The sequence below is a fragment of the Centruroides sculpturatus genome, unplaced genomic scaffold (genome assembly GCF_000671375.1).
Source record: "Centruroides sculpturatus isolate CEXI.00-Female unplaced genomic scaffold, Cexi_2.0 scaffold1, whole genome shotgun sequence".
In the NCBI taxonomy this organism is placed as follows: Eukaryota; Metazoa; Arthropoda; class Arachnida; order Scorpiones; family Buthidae; genus Centruroides; species Centruroides sculpturatus.
This window is the reverse complement of record NW_019384326.1, coordinates 575,130-591,605: the sequence shown is the minus strand read 5'-3', so window position 1 is coordinate 591,605 and position 16,476 is coordinate 575,130. Positions and strand designations below refer to the sequence as shown.

Here is a 16,476-nt window from a genome sequence, read left to right as displayed (position 1 = left end):
TACGTTATAAAATCCTCTGGCTACAATAATACGTGTATGAAATCTCATGGATACACAACCCATGTGTATAAAATCCTCATGATACAAAACCTTATTAGAAAATGTGTCTTTATTATTAATAATAGGCTATTTAACAGTGTTATATAACACTTAACAATAAATTTTTATTTATAAAAAAATAAAAAGTTTAACTTTCCAAAATAACGTATATTTTCTATGTAAATAATGCGTACACATCAGGCTGCAATTTTCAAAAATTTGCATACCTATAAATCCCCACTGGCGTCCGTCCGTCTGTTTTCTGTCTGTCCTTCCATAATCTCGAAAACGGAGTTATTATATAAATGAAAGTCGAGACCAGATATATAAAACTTAAAAATTTTAAATAATATTTATTTAAAATATATAAAATAAGTAAAAAGAGACTACAAAATTCTCATTCATTTCTATTATTTCTAGTCTTTATCTTGTCTTTATAATGTTATAATACACTCGAACCTCTAATAAACAGCCACCTCTAAATTGAGGCCAGTTTTCTGTTCTTGTCGGTGACCAAAAGTTAGTTAACCAATTTATAGTCTTAAAATACATTTCGGTTAACTGACTTTTAGGACACCCTGCAGTTTGAAAATCAATAAACCCCAATAAATTTTTTTTCTAATTTTATTTCATTTATTATTCAATACAAAATAAAAAAATAAATAAATAAATTATTATTATGTTTTATATTTATTTTTTATTATTTTATTATTTATTAATTTCATATTTTCTTTCCACATAAATGGAAAAAAAAGAATATTTTCTTACTTCATTTTTGTATTATTATTTACATAAATTTAATGGGAAATATTTATAAAAATTTCATTATTACTTTATTTATTTTTCTTTCTATTCATATTTTACATGAATAAATATAAAGAAGAAGTAATTGTTAATTTTACATTCAACTGTCTACAATCAATTATTGAAGGTAAGTACAGTACATTGTTAAATATTTATTCCACGTTTAATTACTATTATTATTATTATTTACAAAGGTTTTTTCAGGGAACAATTCTTTATTTTGTATACTAACAAAAGATTTTAAGTGATGTAACTTGAGACATTAAATAGGAAAAAATTAGTTTAATAACAAAGCAATAAGGTTAATCATTCGGTACTTACAGATGAAAGTGTATAGAGGTAACTTACTGACGTACAAACGTTTCTTCTTTTTTTGGATTATTTTTCTAATAATAGGTTCCCTAATTGTTTCTAGATAATCACTATTTTCTTCCCCATTTTTTCGGTCGTTATTTATGCTGACAAATCGATTATAGAGCGTTACGGATGTACTTTAATCATCGACAATATTTAACAAGTAAACATAGTGTTTATAAGTGTATAACTTATTTTAAAATGTTTATTTTTATTTAAATAATTTACATTTTTTGGTGGATATTTTCTTTTTATTCGTCTCCTTTCCAAGAAGATGATCGCGGGTTCGTACCTCACTGATAGAGTGGCCGCGCGTTTTCACTGTTTTCTTCACATATGTAACATCTAAATAGGACGCCTGTTTCTTAGAGAAAGCCCTCCTGTGGTAATACAAATCGCCCAAGTTTTGCTTTGCCTTATTTTAACGATCCAATCATTCTCAACACGAGAGTAAAATGGGCCTGATTTACACATAACGGGCCTCACGTTTTGAAATTAAATATGATATGGAAGAGGAGGAGGAGGAGGAGGGCCTCTTATATATTTATTTATTACTTTGTGGTGAAGGATGCTTATCATATGATATTCTCCTATACATTAAGCTAGTATAGCAACTTATCATTAAATAAAATAACATTAAATTGATGTTAATCATTAAAAATAATTCGCAAACTAATTCAAACACTAATGTATAACATTCATTACGTGAAATTTCTGGAGTAAAGGAATGCGGCACCTAATAAAATAATAATAAAAGTGTAATTACCATACAGAGAAGACATTTTAATAAAATCTATGTAATAAATTATGTAAATAATAATTTGAATCAACAGACCAGACAATATGTGTGATTTAAATATAATTACTTCATTAATGTGTTGTTGTACACGAGCATACGTAAACATGTGACGTTTTTCTCATTTTGTATTAAACCTAAATAGGGGCTAGTTTCTCATAGAAAGTCCTCCTGGTAGGCACTCCCATTGGCAAATAACCTACGTGTTGCGTAGCCTTATCCATCAATCCTCTTATAGTTTTTCTTTTATGTAGGGAAAAATAATAAACATAAAATATTATACCACAATTTTTTAATTAAATGTTGTATGTTATATGTCGTTTATAATCGATTTATTATATATTTAGAATTTTTTAAAATATATATTTAATTAAAAGAGAGCAAAAAAGGTAAGTAGGAAGAACGATTAAATCTTATTTTTTAAAATTCATAAATTAATTTGTGTCCATCGCCATGGGAAACAATTTCGAAGAAACTTGAAGAAACAAAAAACATATTTCTTAAAATTAACAAAATTCCCATGCAAATAAAATATAGTTAAAACACTATAAACATACTTTTTATGTATATTTTCTAACTGATGAATTAACAGAACTAGCAGTCTTACTGCCAACTGATGAATTAACAGAACTAGAGGTCTTACTGCCAACTGATTTCGGGTCCTTTTAACGTTCCACCTAATATTATTTATTAATATAATTCATTATGTTGGATGCCTCTTAAGTTCGATGGCCCAATATTATAAACAAACTGAAAATTGCCTTTCTAATATAGTGTACAAGTTATAAGCATACATGATATCTCTATAACACATACCCAAAGAATATCTTGTAATGTTCTTTGTGATGGATCTGTCAAGACCTTCAAAGACGCCTCTCAGGAGGCCTTTCTATTAGAAAGTGGCCCCTGTTTAAGTGGGGAAACGCCTCAAAACTTCACGTCTCAACCCGTTGACCAGGCGCGAACCCACGACCAATTACTAGCGTACGGGGGGGTATCCACTAATCATGGGTATCGACACACATTTTGATTATTAAATAGATTCTAGTAATCATAATGATAAAGAATTGGGAAATATTCTAATATATATTCACTTATTCAGTATAAACGATTTCAATTTTGAGTGTGTGTGTGTGTGTGTGTGTGTACTGTACGCGCATTACACATACACATCAGAAGCGAGTTTTCTCATAAAGAGGGGGAAGGCATTGGTGCATACTGTATATTCAGTTAAATGCCATACTCTATGAATGCGTAATGAGGTATGGAAAGTTTTGAAGCACCCAATATATTATTTTTTAGTAAATATGCCCGAATAATGACTATTGTAAGAAAGCCGCAGGGGATTTATTTTTAGCAAGTTTTGATCCTTCATTAGCAGTATTTTGTAACTTGTTTTCTTAAGTTACGGCAACGCAACACTTCGGTGAGGTGCTTAGAGGTGATGCCTTCCGGGAGATCTTTTCAAGGGTAACTGGTCCCTATTCAGGCGTTACAGACGTAGAGAAAATTCGGAAAACTACACTTGGCCAGCCCGTTCTGGCGAGGCGCGACTGAACTCCCAGTGTTCAGGGAACGGAACCTCTTGGCCACTGGTGGGCTTGAAGACTTAAATAATCGAAAATTCGTGCTTAGTGTCTAACAAATTCCTCTCTTTTACAAACTTTTAACAATAGAAAACATAAACATAGAACAAGCATACATACTGTATTTATTAACTATTTAAATAATTCATGGTAATTACATCAAGGAAAGTAATTTCCTGTTAAAGTAATCTGAAAAAACGTTTATTTGTGTTTTAAAGTTATTACCATAAACGAAACCAATTATTAAAGCAGGTATATTTTGAGTATATCCGTTTAATTTATTTATTCTCTCGAGTCCTCACTTGTAGAATATAAGCTATAATCATTATTTTCTTTTTAAACAGAACATTTACTTAGGGAATTTACTACATTTCTATAATTTTATTCCTCATTATTGGTTCAAAATACCTACTGAAAACTGAATATTTTTAGTAATAATGTATACAGTACACCCCCACATGTTTTTGAGACTTAATTAAAATAAAATGTCACAAAGATTATTTATTTTAAACTTTCTTCCTTGATTTTATATGCACGAACTTTATGGTCATACTCTTGTAGTCTTCATACTCGCATACTTAATACTTCATGTGTAAAATGTGAGGTTTCGTATGGTCTTTGAAGAGTAAAATTTCATGAAGTGTGATGCTTACAACCGTCACAAATTGCTAAAGCAAATTGTATACCTTATTCTTAGGCAATCTCGTGTATATGGCACTCTGCAAGAGTGCCATAAAGTTTCTATGTACAGTACATCGCCTAAGAATGGACAAAATGTTTTTCCTCCATCCTACAACAATGGAAGAAGACCATTATGTATACCTTTTATTAGGTAATTTCGTACTATACTGTAGGTACATAGGGACTTTATGGCACATTGCAAGAGTTCCATGGAGTCCCTATGCATAAGATTGTGTTTCAAATCTCCCATTTATAAATCACAATAACAAATTTATTAGATGATGAGTATATCCCTTCATCCGATATTATGAGGCTTCTTCGAAAACTAGACTTAAAAACACGTGGCAATTGTCTTTGGGGCATTAAAACAGATAAAATGTTCCTCCTCCATCTTACAACAATAGAAGAAGACCTAACAACTGCTATCAGGAACTATTTCCAATCACTAAACATAGAAGGTATGCAATAAAACCAGTGCCGGATTAACCACTTGATTCGTGAGACATAGGCCTATGCCTATGGCCCCGACTCTTGGGCCTCAAAATTTATTAATTTTAACGTTGTAATTACGTATCAATTTATAAATACTGTAATATACCTACAAATAGACGTTATTAGTTTGTGATGTTATAAAATTATGTATGATAGGCCCAATCTTATGTGCCTAGGGCCATAATTCACGCTGAGTAGAATATGAAAAAAATTAAAATTTGTGTTGATAATTAATGGAGCATAAAAGGATGTTTGTAACCATTTTATGTGTACATTTTATAAAATAATTATTTCATGTAATTTTTCATCAATTTTGAAATATATGTCCTTTATTACTTTCAAATTGTTTATGTAAAAATATGGTTAAACCTCTGAAGAACGGCAACTGACGGGAACATAAAAAATGGTCGTCTTTTGGAGGTTATTCTGTATGCATTTTTGTTCAAAAAAATCAGGAAAATGGTCGCTGTTCACAGGTTGTCCTTATTGGCAGTTTGATTGCATATAATCTATATAAACCCATAATGTATGCCCACCATTGAATAAAACCCTAGAACACTGCTAGTTGGTCGCGGATTCGAGCCTCACCAACATGCTGGCCACGTGCAGTTTTCCAGATTTTCTTCACGTATCTAACACCTATATACGGGCACGACCGGATGGCTGGCTTAGCGATTAGGGTGGCAGCCCACCGGTCTGGAGGACCCGGGTTCGAATTCGGACGAGTCGAATAACCCCAGGAGTTATTTTGGAGGGTGGTCCGTCCGGATATCAGGTTCCGTCCCTCATTATTCGGCCGAACCCATAATGGGGCCTCGCTAAAAAAAAAAGTGGGTTCTCTTAGTGTCCACAGGCTGGAAAGAGTTAAAGAAAAACCTAAACAGGGGCCAAATTTCTATAAAAAGTCCTCCCGAAGGCATCCTTCATTGGCATGTGTTGCTTTGCCTTACATCATCAAACAATAATCTACATTTTAATTTAATTTATGTTAATTAAATTTGATTAAAATATTAATAAGGTTCATTAATTAATTTGTAAAATTCTGATATCTTCATATAAATTAACTGAAATTTAAATAATTCTTCATTTAATGGGATTGCAAAGGGAGTTTACACTTATCATTTAGAATAGAACAATGCTAAGTAATTTCTGTATAACAAAATATTTATAATTATAATTGAATTTTTAACCATTTAGTTAAATTTATTGATGCCATTATTATAATTTTATAGAAGTAAACTACAGGATTAACGGTTAACAAAGTAGTAATATGCTTTTATTTACATTATAAATAATCTTTTATATTACTACTATAAATTTTCAGGCTACTGATGTAAAATTTTTATATGTAATAATTAAGGCTAGGGCATCTAGGCATTAAAATAATACATAATTAAGTTATAACTTAACACTTTGGGGGGACCCTAAATCGAATCTTGGCGGTCCAAAAGCGTCAGGAATTTTTGATGGTTTGGTCTGGATATTTTGGACCCGTCTTTAACTATCCGAATCCGCGATTGGCTTGAAGAAAAGCCTTTCGGTGCCTGTAAGGCAGAGAGAGAGTAAAAAAGGAGCCAATTGCCATTCGTTTTACTTTTAGTACGTGAACGCTTATTGGTTTAATAGTCTATTACTTTGTTTTCAATTGCGCGCCGACTGAAATCGGAGGCGATTCAAAACCGACCAATCAGAATTCAGTATATTCTGTACCCGTATGTAACAAGATGTCTGCGCGTGTATCCTAGCTGCCAGAGGTCGCGTTAAGAAATGAACGGGGATTCCCCAAAAACTTTCCGAAGTAAAATATTTGAAGTCGACACTGTACACGAGGTCTTCTAATTCAAATTTGCCAGCGCCCCAATGAAGCTACGCAACCATGAGACCCGATATATTTGGGATCATCCCGAAAATTTTTTTTGAAAAGATTTTTGACACAGCCAAGATTATATCCCAAATACCCCAGAACAATAAGCTTGCAGATTACAGATTAACCACCTCGGCTATTTCATATTGCGACTTACAATGCGATCAGTTTGATGTTTATTTGTATGCGACAACGAGACACTCTGCCGAGGGGATGCTCCGGGGGACTTTATATAGGAAACAGGCCCTTATTTAGCTGTTATTCAGCTGTGGAAAAAACCCCGAAAACTCCACGTGGATGGCCAGTTGGCGAGGTGCAAACCCGCAACCAGCTACCAGTGTTTATTATTTTGTCCACTTATTGATAAGTTAGTCTATTTGAAAAATATTCTTGGGTTGACTATTTTCGCCCCATTTTGACATCAAGATATTATGGTCGGCCTAAGAAATAGCAAACGAGAAAATAGCAATTTGGAATTTTTCATTGGAGTGAATTTTACAGAGTTTGTACTTATAAAAGCTTACATTGTCACATGCAATTTGTTGCATGTGGCAATGTTTCATGTTTCTATTTTAATAGAGCCTATAAAAATACCATTTTACATTGCAACTTTACGTATTATTTAATAAATTACAAGTAAATTTATTATAAATTTTAACGTTTTAATTTTAACGTTTAGGCTGCATATGTTATTATTATTACTTTTTTTTAAATTTAATTTTGATTTTACCACTGAAAACTTTAATACTGTACTTTGAATAAAAGTTCGTAAATTGATTTTTAAATTCCGTTATTTAATTTGAAAATTTAAATTCAATAAGGTGGAAATTAAATCGCCTCTTCTTAATGCACTAGACAGCCATTTTGCGGCAAGATGCGACTACAGCGCCAAATGTCGGGAGCGAAATTAATTAATTCGCCTTGCGTGAATTTCACGTCATTCTTTCCAATTTATCGTTGTAAAACCGGGAGAGATGACGTCAAATTGACGTGGAACGTATACAATGCCAAACAGAAACGAACAATAAAATCAGATTAAATTTAAATTAGCGATGTTACTGTCAAAAATTGTCATTTTTATCCTCTTTTAATTTATTTTATTCGAATATTTCAATGTAAGTAGATTAAATAACGAAGATTTCCATAAGCTGGTTTAAGTCACGTGATTCGATTGGGATATTTAAAGCCAATTACATGACTTTTTACTCGTCATTTGCGGGCGAAAGTCTAAAGGGTGAGAGAATATTTTGATTTAAATGTTTTAAAAAAATATTAAAAATTTAATTAAATTTTTATTCTTGCAGATAAATTAAACAATTTACAAAATGGCTCTCTTCAATTTCTTATGCTTAAATTTAATAATTTTCATCATATTTTCTGATACTTCTCATGGCTTTAAGAATCCCCCATTCGATGTGCAAAGTAAGTAGAAATGTTTTGTTACGCTATGGTGGCGCGCGCCAAACGCGAAGCGCCACTTTACTGTTTTGCTTTAATTCTATATTTCTTGCATTTATTAATATTAAATTTTACACTTTAAGATACGTTTTAAATCAATAAATAAATAATTTAATTTTTATTAATTAATAAAATAATAAATAATTTACAATCTGTTATAAAACGTTTAGGAATTTTTACAACGAGGTCAAGCGCTTCTCTCCGAGTAACGCGACGCGCATCCAGCGAAAACACGCGAAAAAAATTATCACTTAAAATTTAATTCAAAATAAAACTAATATTGAGCGTAATCTTTTTAAAACGGCGCTTTCTTTCTTGTAATAATTATAATTTAAACAATTGTATAATTTATGACTTCGCGGCGTCGGGAGTTGTTATCAGCGCATCGCTTACTACGCTACCTAAAACAATATGGCGGCTTTAAACGGTACAAATTGTTTAATGTATCGTGTAAGCATTAAAATCATACAAAATTTTTGGTATTTAATAGTAAATTTTAAAAATAAATTAGAAATTATATTTGTTTTCGTATTTTATTTTTAAAAAAATAACAATAAATTCGAAGAGAAATTCAAAAAAATTAATTTTTGCAGCGGAGGAAAATTCACTTGAATATTTTGGAAAATTTTAATTGGTTTTATATAATTAAAATAAAACATTATATATATTATATATAAATTTAAATTTTAACAACGTAAGGAAGTCCAAAAGTTAGTTGACTGATATATTTTTCTCCATAAAAAAATCCTCAAAAAAAAACTGTTAACTGACTTTTGGACCACCCTATACGTATAATATACCCGCCACAAAGTAGGCATTTAATATATATGTATAGGATGGTCCAAAAATCAGTTGACAGATATCTTTTTTCAGATTTTTTTAAGGAGACTGAAAAATATGTCTGTTAACTGACTTTTGGACCACCCTACACACATATATATATATATATATATATATATATTAAATGCCCACTTTTTGCCGGGTATATTCAGTTATGGCTGCAATAAATGCTATTTAATATGATAAGTAATGGTGGTTTTAAAAAGTGTTAATGAATCGAACCCATTAAAATGAATGAATTCTAATAAATAATATAACTTTTTTAAGAAAATTAAATAAAAAATTAAAGCATCTTAAATATAAAAAAAATAAATTTAAAAATTTATTCTATAAATATTCTGTTGCTTATTTGATTCAATTTTAAAATTTAATCGCATTTACCCACGTCACTAGATGCGATGCTAAAAAGATTACCAAATGGCCAATTTCAATATCTTCTTATCCAATAAAACTTGAGTTTATAACGAGGAAACTTTTTAAAAATTCGATTTTTTCTAGAGTTAACTTATAAAACTAATCTACGAATCGTTCTCCAACACTTACTTTTTTTTTAAAATTTAATTTAATTTCTGTAAGTTTTTAATTTACATATTTTAATTTTAGAATTTAAAGATGTTTGGGAGCTTTCAACATCACTTGATAATCATCACGTGATTCGTAAAGGAGGAAGGACTCCGTCGCTTCGTCTCCGTTTCGGACGTAGAGCTGTCACTCCTTTCATTTCACCATTAAAAATTCACTAATTATTAAATACATTCCATTGCTAATTAATTAAAAAAATATCAAAAATAATTTCTTTAATTAATCTTATTAACAAAGAAAATACATTTAAAAAAATATATGAAAAAAGCGCAGCATTACGTAAAATGTCAATTTATTTTATAAATGTCATAAAATAAATAAAATTTTAAGTGACGAATCAGTTTAAATCACTTTATTCCTTCGATTTACTTAAATAAGTTCAAATTGAGACATAATTAAATTAAATACAATCGAACCTGTACAAACGAACGAATTGGGTAATTGTAATAAGAATTTAATTTGAATTATTATTTAAATTCGATTATTTTTGAATATATTTTGAACATATTTGACCTTCTTGAATCTAGTTCCATCGCCAAATCGAACACAATCGTGGAATGATCTCAAGACACTAACCAATTCTTCAAGAGCGACTGGTTGTCTGTTCAACAGTCCCATCACTACTTCTGAATCCAATTCACCTGAATTAGGAATAATTGGATTATATACGGCATCGAAAATAATTTCTCTATATTAATTTTCCTAATAAATAATAAAAGAATTTAATTTTCACTACAAATTGATTCCTAATAGCTTAATTATAATTATATATATTTATATATAAATTATAATTAATTACATTCTCGAATCACAAATATTTAGAATGATTTACATTAAAACTAAAATAAAATCACTTAAAATCGGTTATAACACTTAAATTTAAATATACAATTAAGTATCATTTTAATTGTAATTAATTAAAGCAAAATTAAATAATCCACATGAATTAATTTATCCTAAGTTTATGATATTATAAAGTTTATTTTATTAATAAATTATTTATAAATTAGCCTTTTATTGATTAAAAATAATTGCTTATACAACGAACGTATATAATTCTCAATAAAATAACATTTTCACCTAATAAACTTCAAGTTTATTAACCCTTTTAAAAAATAAAATTTAATTTTGAAATTGTTACGTAATCAACCAATCAAAATAGAATATATTACAAATCTGAATTTTGAAACTGATTATCTGAAAAAAAATAGTAGTGGTTATAATGATTCCATTACCCAGCTGTAACGTTGTGTAACGTTAGCCGCATGGTGGCGCTTCTTAGTGGCTTAGAACAGGGTCTATAAACACAAGGTCAGGACACGAATGTTTCCTATGGAGCCGCCATATTGGGTCCTTACTTCCAAGTTTACGGTATAGATTTCACGGAATTCCTTTTATAATTTCAAATCGAGTATCTTTTCATTTAGAGCAGGGGTGTCCAACCTTTTTGTTCTTCTGGGCCACATTGGAAGAAGTCATGGAGTTTTGGGCTACAAGTATATATAATATATTTGTGACACAATCCTTAAATATACAAGTATATTTAAGGATTAACATGTCTAGATTGTAGTAATAAGTATTAAAACTTTATCACGAACAAGGATATTTTAAAAAATTACTTCTACAGACCCTTCCAATTTTTACTTAGAAATAAATAAATTCATTTATTATAAAGGAAACAAACAAAAATTTATTTGAAAAACACAAATATTTGTTTTATTTGGGTCTCTAATTAATAAAAAATGACGAAACACCATTTTAAAGTGCATTTTTATTCGACTAATATATTTATAAATAATANATTAAGGCTAGGGCATCTAGGCATTAAAATAATACATAATTAAGTTATAACTTAACACTTTGGGGGGACCCGAAATCGAATCTTGGCGGTCCAAAAGCGTCAGGAATTTTTGATGGTTTGGTCTGGATATTTTGGACCCGTCTTTAACTATCCGAATCCGCGATTGGCTTGAAGAAAAGCCTTTTGGTGCCTGTAAGGCAGAGAGAGAGTAAAAAAGGAGCCAATCGCCATTCGTTTTACTTTTAGTACGTGAACGCTTATTGGTTTAATAGTCTATTACTTTGTTTTCAATTGCGCGCCGACTGAAATCGGAGGCGATTCAAAACCGACCAATCAGAATTCAGTATATTCTGTACCCGTATGTAACAAGATGTCTGCGCATGTATCCTAGCCTGCCAGAGGCCGCGTTAAGAAATGAACGGGGATTCCCCAAAAACTTTCCGAAGTAAAATATTTGAAGTCGACACTGTACACGAGGTCTTCTAATTCAAATTTACCAGCACCCCAATGTAGCTACGCAACCATGAGACCCGATATATTTGGGACCATCCCGAAAATTTTTTTTGAAAAGATTTTTGACACAGCCAAGATTATATCCCAAATACCCCAGAACAATAAGCTTGCAGATTACAGATTAACCACCTCGGCTATTTCATATTGCGACTTACAATGCGATCAGTTTGATGTTTATTTGTATGCGACAACGAGACACTCTGCCGAGGGGATGCTCCGGGGGACTTTATATAGGAAACAGGCCCTTATTTAGCTGTTATTCAGCTGTGGAAAAAACCCCGAAAACTCCACGTGGATGGCCAGTTGGCGAGGTGCAAACCCGCAACCAGCTACCAGTGTTTATTATTTTGTCCACTTATTGATAAGTTAGTCTATTTGAAAAATATTCTTGGGTTGACTATTTTCGCCCCATTTTGACATCAAGATATTATGGTCGGCCTAAGAAATAGCAAACGAGAAAATAGCAATTTGGAATTTTTCATTGGAGTGAATTTTACAGAGTTTGTACTTATAAAAGCTTACATTGTCACATGCAATTTGTTGCATGTGGCAATGTTTCATGTTTCTATTTTAATAGAGCCTATAAAAATACCATTTTACATTGCAACTTTACGTATTATTTAATAAATTACAAGTAAATTTATTATAAATTTTAACGTTTTAATTTTAACGTTTAGGCTGCATATGTTATTATTATTACTTTTTTTTAAATTTAATTTTGATTTTACCACTGAAAACTTTAATACTGTACTTTGAATAAAAGTTCGTAAATTGATTTTTAAATTCCGTTATTTAATTTGAAAATTTAAATTCAATAAGGTGGAAATTAAATCGCCCCTTCTTAATGCACTAGACAGCCATTTTGCGGCAAGATGCGACTACAGCGCCAAATGTCGGGAGCGAAATTAATTAATTCGCCTTGCGTGAATTTCACGTCATTCTTTCCAATTTATCGTTGTAAAACCGGGAGAGATGACGTCAAATTGACGTGGAACGTATACAATGCCAAACAGAAACGAACAATAAAATCAGATTAAATTTAAATTAGCGATGTTACTGTCAAAAATTGTCATTTTTATCCTCTTTTAATTTATTTTATTCGAATATTTCAATGTAAGTAGATTAAATAACGAAGATTTCCATAAGCTGGTTTAAGTCACGTGATTCGATTGGGATATTTAAAGCCAATTACATGACTTTTTACTCGTCATTTGCGGGCGAAAGTCTAAAGGGTGAGAGAATATTTTGATTTAAATGTTTTAAAAAAATATTAAAAATTTAATTAAATTTTTATTCTTGCAGATAAATTAAACAATTTACAAAATGGCTCTCTTCAATTTCTTATGCTTAAATTTAATAATTTTCATCATATTTTCTGATACTTCTCATGGCTTTAAGAATCCCCCATTCGATGTGCAAAGTAAGTAGAAATGTTTTGTTACGCTATGGTGGCGCGCGCCAAACGCGAAGCGCCACTTTACTGTTTTGCTTTAATTCTATATTTCTTGCATTTATTAATATTAAATTTTACACTTTAAGATACGTTTTAAATCAATAAATAAATAATTTAATTTTTATTAATTAATAAAATAATAAATAATTTACAATCTGTTATAAAACGTTTAGGAATTTTTACAACGAGGTCAAGCGCTTCTCTCCGAGTAACGCGACGCGCATCCAGCGAAAACACGCGAAAAAAATTATCACTTAAAATTTAATTCAAAATAAAACTAATATTGAGCGTAATCTTTTTAAAACGGCGCTTTCTTTCTTGTAATAATTATAATTTAAACAATTGTATAATTTATGACTTCGCGGCGTCGGGAGTTGTTATCAGCGCATCGCTTACTACGCTACCTAAAACAATATGGCGGCTTTAAACGGTACAAATTGTTTAATGTATCGTGTAAGCATTAAAATCATACAAAATTTTTGGTATTTAATAGTAAATTTTAAAAATAAATTAGAAATTATATTTGTTTTCGTATTTTATTTTTAAAAAAATAACAATAAATTCGAAGAGAAATTCAAAAAAATTAATTTTTGCAGCGGAGGAAAATTCACTTGAATATTTTGGAAAATTTTAATTGGTTTTATATAATTAAAATAAAACATTATATATATTATATATAAATTTAAATTTTAACAACGTAAGGAAGTCCAAAAGTTAGTTGACTGATATATTTTTCTCCATAAAAAAATCCTCAAAAAAAAACTGTTAACTGACTTTTGGACCACCCTATACGTATAATATACCCGCCACAAAGTAGGCATTTAATATATATGTATAGGATGGTCCAAAAATCAGTTGACAGATATCTTTTTTCAGATTTTTTTAAGGAGACTGAAAAATATGTCTGTTAACTGACTTTTGGACCACCCTACACACATATATATATATATATATATATATATATTAAATGCCCACTTTTTGCCGGGTATATTCAGTTATGGCTGCAATAAATGCTATTTAATATGATAAGTAATGGTGGTTTTAAAAAGTGTTAATGAATCGAACCCATTAAAATGAATGAATTCTAATAAATAATATAACTTTTTTAAGAAAATTAAATAAAAAATTAAAGCATCTTAAATATAAAAAAAATAAATTTAAAAATTTATTCTATAAATATTCTGTTGCTTATTTGATTCAATTTTAAAATTTAATCGCATTTACCCACGTCACTAGATGCGATGCTAAAAAGATTACCAAATGGCCAATTTCAATATCTTCTTATCCAATAAAACTTGAGTTTATAACGAGGAAACTTTTTAAAAATTCGATTTTTTCTAGAGTTAACTTATAAAACTAATCTACGAATCGTTCTCCAACACTTACTTTTTTTTTAAAATTTAATTTAATTTCTGTAAGTTTTTAATTTACATATTTTAATTTTAGAATTTAAAGATGTTTGGGAGCTTTCAACATCACTTGATAATCATCACGTGATTCGTAAAGGAGGAAGGACTCCGTCGCTTCGTCTCCGTTTCGGACGTAGAGCTGTCACTCCTTTCATTTCACCATTAAAAATTCACTAATTATTAAATACATTCCATTGCTAATTAATTAAAAAAATATCAAAAATAATTTCTTTAATTAATCTTATTAACAAAGAAAATACATTTAAAAAAATATATGAAAAAAGCGCAGCATTACGTAAAATGTCAATTTATTTTATAAATGTCATAAAATAAATAAAATTTTAAGTGACGAATCAGTTTAAATCACTTTATTCCTTCGATTTACTTAAATAAGTTCAAATTGAGACATAATTAAATTAAATACAATCGAACCTGTACAAACGAACGAATTGGGTAATTGTAATAAGAATTTAATTTGAATTATTATTTAAATTCGATTATTTTTGAATATATTTTGAACATATTTGACCTTCTTGAATCTAGTTCCATCGCCAAATCGAACACAATCGTGGAATGATCTCAAGACACTAACCAATTCTTCAAGAGCGACTGGTTGTCTGTTCAACAGTCCCATCACTACTTCTGAATCCAATTCACCTGAATTAGGAATAATTGGATTATATACGGCATCGAAAATAATTTCTCTATATTAATTTTCCTAATAAATAATAAAAGAATTTAATTTTCACTACAAATTGATTCCTAATAGCTTAATTATAATTATATATATTTATATATAAATTATAATTAATTACATTCTCGAATCACAAATATTTAGAATGATTTACATTAAAACTAAAATAAAATCACTTAAAATCGGTTATAACACTTAAATTTAAATATACAATTAAGTATCATTTTAATTGTAATTAATTAAAGCAAAATTAAATAATCCACATGAATTAATTTATCCTAAGTTTATGATATTATAAAGTTTATTTTATTAATAAATTATTTATAAATTAGCCTTTTATTGATTAAAAATAATTGCTTATACAACGAACGTATATAATTCTCAATAAAATAACATTTTCACCTAATAAACTTCAAGTTTATTAACCCTTTTAAAAAATAAAATTTAATTTTGAAATTGTTACGTAATCAACCAATCAAAATAGAATATATTACAAATTTGAATTTTGAAACTGATTATCTGAAAAAAAATAGTAGTTGTTATAATGATTCCATTACCCAGCTGTAACGTTGTGTAACGTTAGCCGCATGGTGGCGCTTCTTAGTGGCTTAGAACAGGGTCTATAAACACAAGGTCAGGACACGAATGTTTCCTATGGAGCCGCCATATTGGGTCCTTACTTCCAAGTTTACGGTATAGATTTCACGGAATTCCTTTTATAATTTCAAATCGAGTATCTTTTCATTTAGAGCAGGGGTGTCCAACCTTTTTGTTCTTCTGGGCCACATTGGAAGAAGTCATGGAGTTTTGGGCTACAAGTATATATAATATATTTGTGACACAATCCTTAAATATACAAGTATATTTAAGGATTAACATGTCTAGATTGTAGTAATAAGTATTAAAACTTTATCACGAACAAGGATATTTTAAAAAATTACTTCTACAGACCCTTTCAATTTTTACTTAGAAATAAATAAATTCATTTATTATAAAGGAAACAAACAAAAATTTATTTGAAAAACACAAATATTTGTCTTATTTGGGTCTCTAATTAATAAAAAAAAAACGACGAAACACCATTTTAAAGTGCATTTTCATTCAAATAAT

The 16,476-nt window shown here is 29.6% G+C and overlaps 2 long non-coding RNA genes across 3 annotated transcripts; both read left to right on the top strand.

Annotated features, from left to right (window-relative positions):
- The first annotated feature begins 954 nt into the window (after window positions 1-954).
- Window positions 955-9,763, top strand: LOC111627658. Of its 2 annotated transcripts, none has more exons than XR_002757046.1 (6): window positions 955-970; window positions 1,048-1,182; window positions 1,259-1,360; window positions 7,740-7,850; window positions 7,921-8,038; window positions 9,518-9,763. It is a non-coding gene; the product is annotated as an uncharacterized LOC111627658 (long non-coding RNA). The 2 variants fall into 2 exon arrangements; XR_002757045.1 differs by having other exon boundaries at window positions 7,737-7,850.
- Window positions 9,764-12,701: 2,938 nt separating this feature from the next.
- On the top strand, window positions 12,702-14,955 carry LOC111627408. The gene is made up of 3 exons (XR_002756999.1): window positions 12,702-13,042; window positions 13,113-13,230; window positions 14,710-14,955. It is a non-coding gene; the product is annotated as an uncharacterized LOC111627408 (long non-coding RNA).
- Window positions 14,956-16,476: the final 1,521 nt, after the last annotated feature.